We start from the raw sequence: 13,603 nt of genomic DNA, 5'->3' as shown, positions 1-13,603 counted from the left end.
AAAAATACAAACTTTATTCATGAGATTATACATACAGAAGTGGTATTTTGCAGTGGTTCTATTTATACAGAGTAGGTTGACATTACATATTTGTTATGTAAAGTGCTTAAACTGGTCCACGAGCAGACACAGTATTTCAGATATTTCACAACCACCAAGTACTCACTAAAATACCAATCTTTCTGTAACACAGATATATGAATTTTTGTAATATTTATTTTCTCTCTAGTGTTGCACTATGACTCAGCAATTAGTTCTGAAATAAGCTATCTGTGAGTCATAGCTTTCATTACTGTTTGTAAGCAAAATAGAGAAAAGAAGACAGAGATGGAATAAAAGGAAGGAGAGAGGGACATGGTGGAAAGACTAGAGAGGGAAGGCAAGGCAAGGCAGGAGAGACAAAGAGCACTGCAGATTTTTTTACCATTTAAAGCACATTAACAACAAAGAACTGAAGTAACCTGAGAGTCAAAACAGGCAAGAACGTCAGAAGACATAAAAATTCTTAAAAGCAGCAAAGAGGAACATATCAACTCAAACCCCAGCAAGAATCAGCCTGTTACAAAGCCAAACTGGCTGGCAGGCAGACACGGAACATTGAGGTGTTACCAGAGAAGGAGGATACTGACTCTGCTTAGGTAAATATTTATTAAGGATTTTAATAACTTATATAGAGAAATAGCTTATACAGTCTGCAACATATAACTCAAACAATGAGGTAAATATCATTATGTCAAAGCAGTGTCTAATTGTGAGATACATATAAGACAACTATAATAATAGCAGCAAAAAAAAAAAAAGTAGAAATCCAGTCAAAATAACTATTAGTAGCATAGTGCTACAATTGTGCACTTCCAAATCTCTGAGTTTTCATAACCTCTAAGAACCTCAAGTCTTCTCCATAATTCCCTGGTCTCCATGCTGGTGGCAATGTTGCCACCGACATTCTGGCTGCAGTACAAAGATGTCCTGGAGAAGGTGCTTGCCTTTTGTGCTGCTAGGGTCATCAGTACCCATCCTTCTGATGCTGCATCCTTGCACACTTTGTCTTTTCATTTCCTAAAATTCCTTGGACCTTTACATGGCCTTCTGGACAACTCGCTCCTTTATCCCTGCCTCACGATTTCCCAAAGTGATACAAAGATAACCATTTATTTTATACTCATCCCACATCTCTTCCCCCAGATTGTAGTTCCTTAAACAGACACAGAGATAGCCAACTCTTTTGATGTCATTCTGCAGTTGCCTTCCTAGTACCTGGTACAGTACCATGTTTTGGGTTTAGAATGAGAATAATGCTGATAACACACTGATGTTTTAGTTGTTGCTGAACAGAGCTCACCCTAAGTCAAGGATTTTACAGTTTCTTGCACCACCTCACCAGTGAGGAGGCTGGGGATGCTCAAAAAGCTGGGTGGGAACACAACCAGGACAACTGATCCAAAATGGCCAAATGGATATTCCATAACACATGACATCCTAATCAGCATATCACTGGAGGTAAAGTTGACTGGAAGCTGCTCCTTGGGAACAGTCTGGGCATCCATTTGTTGATGGTGAGCAATTGTTGTTTTTTATTTGCATTGCTTATTTCTCTTTCTTATTTTATTACTACTGCTACTACTACTACTACTATTATTATTATTATTATTTTGATTGTTAAGGTGTTCTTAACCCACATGTCTTTTATTCTACTGATTCTCTTCCCCATCTCTCTATTCTTGTAATGAACAAGATGCTGAGTTGCTGGCTCAGGTTAAACCATAAAACTCACTTAAGTGAGAGCAGATCAGGAAACAGAATGTCTTAAGAAGTTAGTATTGGGGATGACAAAAGCTTAAGTTTATGCTTAATCTAATATCACATTAGTCCCAGTCTACCAATATGTGTATTGGTGATGAATAATTGCTGCACATTGCTCTCTGAGGGATTCTGTCTTCCTTTACCTTTTCTTTTCCCTTTTCATTTCTCTTTTTCTTTTTCCAGTTCCATTTTTGTCTTTGAATATGTCTCTTTGTCTCTTTAATTTTCTTTCTCTTTTTTTCTTTTTCTTCCTTTTTTTCTCTTTCTCTTTCATTTTCTTTCTTAATACTCTTTTCCTCTCCACACTCCTTACACTTATTCCTCCCTGAATACACTACCCAATTTCCCCAAACTTTTCTTAAATGTGTCCTTAGTTCTTTAGTATTGCTTTCATGGGGGAAACAAGAGCAGAAATAATTAACTTTTCTGACTGAAAAATCATTCTACTTTATTACTTATAAATGAAATAAATATATGCTTTTTGAACTAGTTCCAGTGATTTGCTAGCATTTTTTTCATCTTGTTTTACAAGAGAATGTCATGGGATAGACAATAAGACATTCTAGAGGAGCTTCCATCAACATTCACACATGACTCAAGGCTGCCCTAATGTTCTAATATGAGAAAAATGGGGGGGAGGGTTAGGATTCTGCCATTGTTAGACATTATTTTTATATCAAATTTAGAAAATCTGCAAAACTGACATGACTAATAACTATTCCAACAGAAGTCACCTCATGTAAACAGCATATTGACAAGCCTTGTCTATAATACTTCATTTTCAAAAATGTTTTCAATGTCCGTATATGTATTCATTGCATATGTGAGTAATAACCAGAAAAAGTTAGCTTAATCCCACCAAAGGTCAAGTGCTTTGTTTTCTGATGTGGCTATTCATTTTTAGTATTAGAGAAGTTGAAGATGACAAGCTTTTCAGAGGTGATAATTTAAAGTTTATAAAAGACACTCCAGAATATTTTTAGTAGGAATTACATGACTATATGAGCAATGTACAGTAGGAATGTCACCTCTGTTCTTCTAAAGCAAGGAAAATTCAAAAAGTTTTGATTTTGTTTTTATATCCAACTTAAATAACAATACGATTTCTGTGACTTGAGTAGCTTTCAAGATAATGTAATGTATATTTTTGTCAGACACTCAGTAAGAATTCCATTTGCAATTTCATAATTCCTGAGAAATACAGATATTTCAGAAATACACCATTCATTCTTCACCATATTTTCCCACATGTGTATTTTGACTGTGAAATATGTGTCATATTGTATAAAAAATATACAGGAGGAGAGTAAGGCTTACCTTGGCTTCTGCACTGTGGACAAGGCAACTGAACCTTTTTTCAGAGTAAAGGAGTCTGCAGAGCTGGAAAAAGAAGTTTGAGATGGGGAAGGAGGGAAGGAAAAAATAATGAAGAGGGGAAATATTGACAGTCTATATCACAATCAAAACAAAGAAATAATGGAAAGAAAGACAGAATTAGAGAGAAAATTTTATAAAAAGAAACAACTTTTTTTTTTCACACTCCAAAGGAATTCTGTGGAGTTTACCACAGCCTAGGAAGCTGTTAAGAATTACTGGACTGAAAACAGGTCTGAAGAAAATGGACTATCCTGCTATACAGGCATGGTGAGCTAGAGAGGAAATTCTATCCAAAAAAATCACAATTTTTATCCTTTCACTCTGAGTTTATTTATTTAAGAAATGTAATTTTTCCTTCCTGTCTTCAAAAAACCCTTAAATTTAAACATTCAAAATTCTTTCAGTATATTTTATGATGCTCTGGAAAAAACATTGTCAGCATATCTGCCTCACTACTCTGGCCAATATAGGATTTCTTCATTAAAAATACCCAACAAATAAAAATCAAAATATGTGTCCAGATAATGTGAAAAGAGAGAAACATGGAATACATTTTCCATTAATTAACTTCACTGAAAAATTCAAGACCCTCTAATACTAAAAATCATGTTATGCTTGGTAGAAGTGAGGAAAAGTTATGAATGCAAGGCAGGCAAATAAAGGTGTGTGGGAATATCAAGTATTTAATAAATTAATTAGTCTGACAATATGCCAGCCATGGCAGCTAAAATTTTTCAGAATTTAAATAGTTTATTGATCTAAGAGGTGGCAAATACAGCTGAAAGGAACTGTGAAATTGTATTCATAATAAGCTCATGTATAAAAATAATGTTTGATTAGTAAACAGCCAAAAAAACAAAACTGCAAATTAACAGAAGACAGACCTGTTTTCTTTGCCCCCAAAAAAGAAACTGGACACACTAATAGTATCTTTCCCCACTGAACAGTAAGCGTTTCACATTTCACTTAGCTTTTTGCTACATTTGGTACAGTAATGTCTATCAAGGGGTAAATTGACTTTCCTTTTACAGATCATTAGCAGCTGCAATCAGCCAAAGGAGTTTGCATGAACTGGTTCTGGATTGTCTCTAAGTTCAGACATGAGTTCATTCAGCATTGTAAGGCACACTAAATAAAATTAAATATATCCTTGAAACGTAATGCACAACTTTTGACTTGTAACTATTACAAATACTTTTCTGTATTATTGATTCATCATTTAAAGATTTTATTTGCAAAGAATTTATGTTTTGAAATACACAGACCACATGTGTCCAAACAATATCTTACAATAATCCATTAGGAGGCTAATCCATAGGTATCATCCACATTGTCCATAGGTATCATCATAATGGTAAGGATCAGTCTAAGCATTTGGCTGACTTTGAAGTGCAAGCTTGACTTCTGAATTAGCAGAAAACAGGAGTCAGGGAATGCTACAGTTTTTCCATCTTTTAGGTAAAATAATTCATTCCAAATTTATATTGATCAGCCTTTTGCGATGAATTATGCATGCATGCACGGGTGTGAATTCCTTAATGTGTTTTCTCTTCTAGAAATGTGTTGTTCTCTTCAGATACAAATTGTCTTGTATATAACAACCACTTCTGATCTTTCCATCAAAAGCCTAACTGAATTATCTACACAAAAATGAGAGCTCTGGAGGTGCATTTATTTCATCTGAATGCAAGCTCCTGAATGGCAGACCAGTACAGTAAAATTAGCTGGCTTTTGACATAGGGAAAGGAAAGAGCACCTGCCTCATCAATTTGTTGTCTATTTCTAAGGATTTTTCTCTCTAAAAATATGACCACAGAAGAGAAAATCAAACTCAACAAAAGATGAGAAGCAGGAATGGCTTGGTTAACTTTCATCTCCAAAAATCATAGAATTACTGAGGTTGGAGGAGACATTATGTGGTCCAACCAAAGCAAATCATATTGCTCAGGCCCTCATCAAATTAGTATTTGAAAGTTTCCAAGAATGGTGCATCCACTGCCCCTCTGATAGATCACCTTCATGGTACACAGTGTTTCCTATGATCTCAACTGGAACTTGACATTGCACATATTCACTTCTGCTTTTTACTATGCACAGTCAGTAAATGTCTGCCTCTCTTCTTAGTGCTTTTTCAAGTTTTGTCAGCTTTCACAAGCAAAGTTTCCCATGGCGCAGTTTTGGAGAACTTGCCATATGAGAACAAAAAGAATTGGGGTTGGTGAGTCTTGCTAGAAAAGAGATGGCTTTGGAAGCACTGAACAGGAGCCTCGCAGTACTTAAGGCTGAGTTTACCAAGAAGAGGAAGCCAGGTACTTCACAAAAGTGCATGGTAGGAGAAAAAGAGACAGTGGGCATAAGTTGAAACAAGACAAGTTCAAAATAGATATGAGCAGAAATTTTCTCACCATGAGGACAGTCAAAGAGTAAAGGAGGTTGCACAGGAATGTTTTGCAGTATCCATTTCTGCCAGGTTTTGTTTCTCTCTGGCTTAGACTCTGTGTAACCTGCTTTAATTTCAGCTCTGAGCCTAGAAAGTATTCAGCCTATATTGCTGTGTGGGGTGTTTCAGTCTCAGCTGAATTTTACTTCATTGAATTTCTTGAGATTCTTGATAGGTCATTTCTCTGTTCTGTCAAAGACTATCATAGTAGCATCCCTTCCTTTGAGTGCATCATTTAATGCCCACATCACTTTTCGATACTATCCACAAATTCCTTGGGGGAGATTTCCTTTACATTATCCTGATACAGACTTAAAAAACTATAACTGTCAGTATAAAAAAGAATTTTAGATATCTTGAGAAAACATCACTGACTGTTGGCCTCCAGATGGACTTTGTACTCTGATTACTACAACACCCAACTTAAGCCAAATATCTAATTCTCTTACCTTAAAGCCACCTGTCCAAACCATACCTCACCAATTTTGCTATAAAGATACCATGGAAGACAATGTCAAAAGTCTTTTTAATGTCATGGCAAACAACATCACTGTGTGAAAGATACTCAGGATACTAAACACAAGACAATTGAATTGTTTTGTTCTTAGTTTCACCATTTCCAGAACTAACTCAGGAGAAATACTATCTATAAAGGTATGCTCTATATTTTAGCAGCAAAAACAGGTGACCATTTTATTCAATACTTGATAAGAGAAGAACAGAAAAAAAATTATTTTGTTTAAGCAGAAATGTCAATCAGTAGTAGATAAGGCATAATATTGACCATTTTTGCAAATTCACTTATTTCACAAGTCTGTGAAGTGATAGATTGAACACAGCACAAATCTATGGTCAGAGATTTTTCAAACATCATGATCTTGTAAATAAAACTGATTTAAAGTGTAATTGCTTTTCTCTGAAATTTTGCATTAAATAGCCCTGTGAAGAAATCATGAAAGCTTTGAAGAATGTATAAAAATTTATTGGTAGTATTGTTTTGCAACTCTTCACAACAGTAAAAGAGATTTTTTAAGCAAAATGTATTTGTGATTACAAAAATTACCCTGATTTTTAAGACCTAACTGGAGGTAAAAAGCTGACTTTAATATCTTCTGGACTTTTTAAAAGTTCTGACAAAGGCAAAAGTATTAAGCATAAGTGATGTACCGCTGGTAAAGAGTAGACCAGCTACTCTTCAATGTAGCAGAAGCAGCTCTCCTGGAAGAAAAAGCACAGAGGAACAATGGAATGAATTCCAGATTATGATAACATTGGTTAAATTGCTTTACAATTGCTCTTAGCTAAAAAAATGTTCTGCTTTCTTTGCTATTTTGGAGTACTTTTCACGTATGGCAGATATTTTGGAGGAAAAAAATCCTTTTCAACCTATTTCCTGCATGGAAATAACCAGGATGAATTTACAGTAGTGGTCCAACCTGGCTATAAATCTCCTGTATGTTATCATGGACAGTTTCATGATGAATCTTCAACTCAACCCAAGGTTTTTTTTGCTCCAGAAGTTCAGGACAGTTCCAGGCCACTATAGGCTACTCGTGTCACCCACTTATGTCAGTCTATCAGTTAATACACAATTTTCTGCCTTACCCTTAATGGCAGAAAAAGAAGGAAAAAAAAAAAAGAAACATGAAAAAAGAAAAAAAAAGATAAGCACATAAGATTTTCTTTATGGGATGGTAAGCTTTGAAAGTTTGTTACATCTTCAGAGGTCTGTTTGATGTTACGTTATTCTCAAAATGCAGGAATGCATACATGGAGTACTTAAAGTGCTGATGCTTCCCTGCACATTTTGAAGAGATGTGTTATTAGTCCTGCAATCCCCTAAGTGCATTATAAACCCCATCTACTATAAAATCTGTAGAAATGAAATACTCTTACTTGGCTAATGAGAACATGATAATAGTGGGAGCAAACCACAAAAAAAGTAGGCAGTTTAATATTGTGCCTGTAATAATTTGATTGTGTAGGCCCCGTTTTATGGCCAAGATAACTTAAGTTTCAAGATACTATAATTATTATGAGACCTTTCTGCAATTAATGTCTTTTCTGAAAGTCAGTTCAAGGAGGCTTCACTCATTAAAACAGTTTCAAGCAGCTTCAGGCTCCTCTTTCACCCCTACTTGCTGTTTGCAGATGAAAAGTGTGTTACAAGATCAAGTAATAACCATAATCTCCGGAGATGCAAATCAGCAAGATACACCAAGGACTTTCTTCATCTAGGATATTATTAAATTGTAAAAGTCCAATGATCCGTCACTTTCAAGATCACTTTCAGGATCTTCTAGTCAAGCCATCAGTGTTACCACTGATGATAGAGCTGGTGGCACCTGGCAAAGCAGCAGCACATGGGAACGATGCACTTCCTGTCCCACTGACTGCTACTTTCCTGGACAGCAGACTCTCCAGGTGTATTATAAGGACTATAATGCATTATAGGGAGGTGTATTTCTGACCACACTAAAGCTTAACTTTATATCTTATTAAATCCCTAATATCTAATTCAATCCCTTATTGATTGTGTACTAGATAATGGATTATCACTTCATACGTTTGAATTATTTAGAACTTATTTTAAAATATCTCTTCCCTCAGCTAAAGATGTCCAAACTGTCCCATAAGATGGACCCTAACTTCTCTGTAAAGGCAACCTTACCTTCTAGATTTAACAGCTGAAGTTAGTTATATCATGTAAACAACAGGCCCTCCGAGACAATCTTTCTCATAATTAGAGTTAACATTCTTGAAACTTGTACTTCCTACATAGATTTGTTATGATGTTTTTACTGCAATTAAGCCCAAACTGGTATATTAATAGTCCCATATGTTCTTTGATTGTACTAATTTCCATAATTTCATAAAAGATGACTGGTGATCACATAACATTCTCCCTTCCCACACATGGCACATTGGATTAGATAACCCCAGCTGAAATTCTGAATAATTTTTGATGGCTGTTGGTTTGGGAATAAGAGAAGAAAATATTTTGTCGTTTTATTAAATTTTTTCATCTGAAACATTCTTATGAAACCTGTGTACTCTTCTGAGTAAAAAAATAACTGTATCAAATTTATATTTAAACTTAATGTAATTTCTGTGCAACATGAGGGTGATAGTGCAACCATGCTACTATCCCGAAAGTGTCCATAGTTATTGAGAAACATTTTAGTAACTGTGGTAATGCCAGTTCCCCACTCAGAACTTTGCAGAAATACTGCAAATTTAGTAAAATTAAATCTGATATTTTGTTAAGCTGTCTCATGTCTTCTAGACTGCTCATGTGTATTCACCAGCAGAAAAGAGAGCAGTGTGTTATATAGATATTAATTTTATATGTGAAGCCTTTTAATTAATACATATTCTCCAAGGAAAAATTGGCTCTATTCTTTTCATAAGAATCAAAAAAATGCATTCAGATCTAAATTAAGAGGTTAGATCAGCCTATACAAACAAAATAATAGGCCAGTCCTTTGTACTCAATATTAAATAATCACAATTCTTTTCAGTGTATGAAGGATATCCTTACTCCTAAACATACACAAAAAGAAAAAAACACAAGGTGAATGTCACATCATTTATAAACATGTTGAATAACACAGAGAATGGGTTTTTGAGGGAATTCCACTGGTGATCACTTTGGAAATGAGTCATTCAGCTGTTGCCTAGATTCCGAAGTGAAGAATAGGAAACTGATCTGTATTGCTTGTGGAGCTATACAATTCCAAATATACAAAATTTATTTGCCTCTAATGCTTTGTGGGCATTGGTCAAAATGCACAGGCTATTGCAAACAAGGTAGCTGTGTCTGAAAGTTGCATAGCTCTGCAGCATGGCATAATGCTCAAGACAATGAGTTTTGCCTTTGCTACAGATACCTTTTCTGCTTCCAGTAATTAGTTCCATGATAATGACGTTCCTTAATTTTTATCTTTGACTGCCTTTCTATGCCAGACTGAATCTGAGCCTGGCAAACTTGTTCTGTCTGAATCTTGTCAGTCTCCTGGCTCTGCTTATTTATCTATTTTTCTACATCGCAACATCTTCTTTTGGATTCCTCTTTAGGTATTCTGAAACTTACCTTGAGTCTAAAATAGTTCCAAAGTTAAGAAAATAAAGATTTAGCAAAGCTTGATCCATACATTTCTAAGGCTACAAAAGAAAGATAGTAACTTTGGCAAGATCACAAGGACTTCAGGTATCCTTAAGCTTAATTTATTTTTGCCTCTGAGTTTTAGCTTAGGAAATTATGATATCCTTTTCAGCCTAATTCTAATTATATTTATATATTTCTAAATTCATCTTCTTGTAGGGAATGTCATTTATTATTGGTATCTCTTCCAGGTATGATTTTTCCCAACTGCAGCATCTGTAATGTTAAACCAAAATTAATGTAAAAAAAATCCCCACCTGAAATAAGGGATCTAGATTTACAGTTATTTTTTTCTTATTGCTGTAAAGAATTGCTTTGTATCTAATTTAATATCTTCTATTAATAAGTTTCAGTTTCTTTGCTATGAAATTAAACTTTTTTCTTTTCCTCTTCCTTTTTTTTTTTCCCCTAATTTAATCACTGAGAAATAATACCTGCACAAAATAATTGCTTCACAGTTTACATTCTGGTCTAATAGTTTTCTTCAAGAAACACATCTGGCCTTTCCTTAGATAATTTGCTTATAATTCACTTACTCTTGGTGTTCATATTTGAATGGTTTAGGTCAGGCATGTTAATGGTGCACGGTTTAATATTTGATTGTACCTTTCAGTTTTCACAATGTTTGTACTTATTAACGCTTTTTATCCCCTTTTCTAATCTTGACAGAGCAGCTGAAGCTAAAAGAGTTTAGCATCCTAGTTCAGAAATCTAATACCCTTCATATATCTTTTAACCCCTCAATGCTCTTCTTTGTTTATGTATCCAGATGGCTCCAGAAGGTTTCTACAGCTTTTGCAAGACTCCTATTAAATTGAGCTTCACCACTTTTTTCCACATGCCCACAATATTTTAATTGACTCTATATATGTATTGAATTCCAATATTGAACTAGCTGTAAATCAGTGGAGCTTCAGTTACGTCCAAAGCTGCCTCTCTTTATTTCCTTGCATATTTTTGCTATTGGACTTTTTGACTAAAACTTTTTGTATGTCTCTTTGTAGACCTTTGGATCTGATAAAACTCCTTTTGCCTCTATGTTTCTTTTGAGTGGTAAGGTTTGTATTTGGGACGCAACTGTTATTTACCACTTGATTCCATGAAAAAAGAGAGTTAAGGGGTTTTATTGCTACCAGAGAGTCTAAGTCAAATTTTGAGCTACTAACAATTGATACAATGCTATGCATTCTGAAGTTCTGAAAAACTTAATATATACAAATTCTGATTCATTCCACTTTTATTACTTTGTAAATAAAGCACACCATCTTCTGTGTCAGAAAGAACAATCAGCAATGAATGGATTTTTATCTCCTACAAATAGCTGCCAGTCTAATGATTTTGATCCAGTATTTCAATATAACAATATCTACTTTTATGTCTCTTTATATGGTATTCATGGGAAAGAATGAATTAATCATTTCAAGGACTATTTTACAGTATTTCTTGAAATAAACTTGCTTTGCAATTGTACAACATGGCTTTTTAAATGCAAATGCAGTGCCACAGTTTCCTAAGAAGCCTTCTGAAACAATAGGAGTGATCATATGTTGGCATTCTCAGCGGCAGACTCTTGACAAGATGATTATCCCCCCAGTGCTTGCAGCAGTCACAGTCTGTAATAAGTAAGAGGCTGTAAATTGTAGGGGCCACTCATTTTCCCATTTCACTGTCTGTAGGAGCTAGTGAAAGCTGAAAATCTTCTATTCTGCCCTTTCATGTCAGTTAAGATAATGACCAAATTTATTTTTTTTTAAGCAGAATGTAATCGAGAGATAGGTGATGGTGGTGCCAGAAAAGTGAGACCATTTAATCAAAGGTCAAATCAGGTTCTCAGTCTTTACACTCATCTAATTAAAAGCTCTCTCCCTTTTTAATTTTTTTTTTTTTTTTCCTGCTTACCTGCATTGGAAATTCAAAGATAGCCTTACCATCTACTTGTGTTGGTCACACGTCCCAAAGGTGCTCTGTACAAGAGATGTACTTACAGAAGTGTTTCTATGACATTTCTGCTTTATTGCTCTTTGTCCAAGGGCATAGACCATAGGGAAAAGAATTCAAAATGCAAGCATATTTTTCTTGATGATATTTGATTATTCCAGATTTCTATAGTATTATAGGAGAGATAATTTTAAAATTATAAAATAACTGAAGAAAAAAATAAATTATTTTCATTTTTTTAACCTATAGTATCAGTAAGTTTAATTTACCACATACAATAAGCCCTACTTTCTGCAACCTAAAGCATACTTGAGCAAAAGTTACATTAGAATAGCTATCTGTCAAAGGCAGGGTTTGCATTTTGTAAGCACAGACGAGCTGCTGGTTGGCACTCTGCTCAATGCCTTTTTCTCTTGAAACAAAATTAGCATTAACCTGGCAAATAATTTATTATTCCATTCAAACTTTTGTTTGAATAAATATTTTAAGTATTAATGGATAGACATTAGTGCTACACTATGGATTTACCTTTTATAAAAATTATTTGAGTTAATTCTTGTTTACTATTCTTCCATATCTCTGCTTGTCATGACAGGATTTGGTACTTCCATTCACTGTCCTTTTTAGGGAACGTATTTTCATAATTGGTTGTTATCTTTCTAAGACATTAATACAGACCCATCATTTTTGTAAAGGTACCATTAATTGAGCTGTTTTCTGAGATCCAAATTAAAGGATGGATGCCTACACAGAAAAAATTCATATTGAAAAACTATGGAAACTCTGCATTAAAGACTTTCATCCATAGACAAAAATCCTTCAAATGCAGAGCTGCAAAGTACAAAATCCAGATTAAACCGAGGAATTTTGTGAACAGGATGGAGTCAATATAATATAATTGGCTGGAAATCAAAGAGTCACACTGATAAAAAAAAGTATTATAAAATTTAAATCAGATTATTTAATTTCTTTATCATCTCCAAAGATGAAAGATTTGAAAAAGAAAAAACCCATAGCTTCAGCAATACTTAAAAGATATTTGAACAAAGAACATGGAATTTCATACAAGAAAGCTAAACACAGATTCTTACTATGTATTTCAGTTGCAATATTTCCACCTTTGTCTTATGCATGGGTTTTTTTCACCAATTATAAACAAAAAGAATAATTGGACAGTTACCTTTCTGAGCACTATAAAATTATTTAGTTACAGTGTGATTAACTGATTGTAGAGCATTCTTATTGGCTAATTAGATTATTTTCAATAAAATTCCTGTTTCCTTCACTATCATCTGCTATAAAGTAGCTCTTCAAATAGTGCATCATAAATAGGTTGATTCTCACATGAGATTATGATTACAAACTCATTGTAATCTGATTTAATTTCATACAAGTTAAGTATGTTAAGATAATTTGATTTATTAATTTGGAGAAAGGAAAGCTTCCATGGACTCATTTATATTTGTTTTATAGCTGTTTCACTAAAAGAAAAATAGATGAAACAAATGAGATAGTACTTTCCTCTTGCTTTTCTTAATTTATTTCACACACCATTATGCTTCACACCTTCTGTTCAAGCATCCTTTATGTCTTTGTTTGTCTGTTTAAGTCTCATCTCTTTCACAATTGTTTTGTCTTTTCTCAGCTTTTTAGAGCAATTCATAGGTACTTCATCTCAGTAATTCACTTGAATGTATTAATATTTTATTAGTACTTAACTTCTACAGCAAGGAAGATCTGACAGTGGGACTCTTAATTATAGCCATTTCACCCTCATCTCCTACCAATGCTTCTTCACATTTCAGGGGTTTTTTTTATAACTCATCCTTCATTCTCCTTCTCATTATTAAATTTCAAAAAGATACACAATGAAGACTGAA

This window comes from Lichenostomus cassidix, chromosome 1, assembly GCF_008360975.1.
Source record: "Lichenostomus cassidix isolate B80296 chromosome 1, HeHo_3.0, whole genome shotgun sequence".
Lineage (NCBI taxonomy): Eukaryota > Metazoa > Chordata > Aves > Passeriformes > Meliphagidae > Lichenostomus > Lichenostomus cassidix.
Note: the sequence above shows the minus strand (reverse complement) of the source record.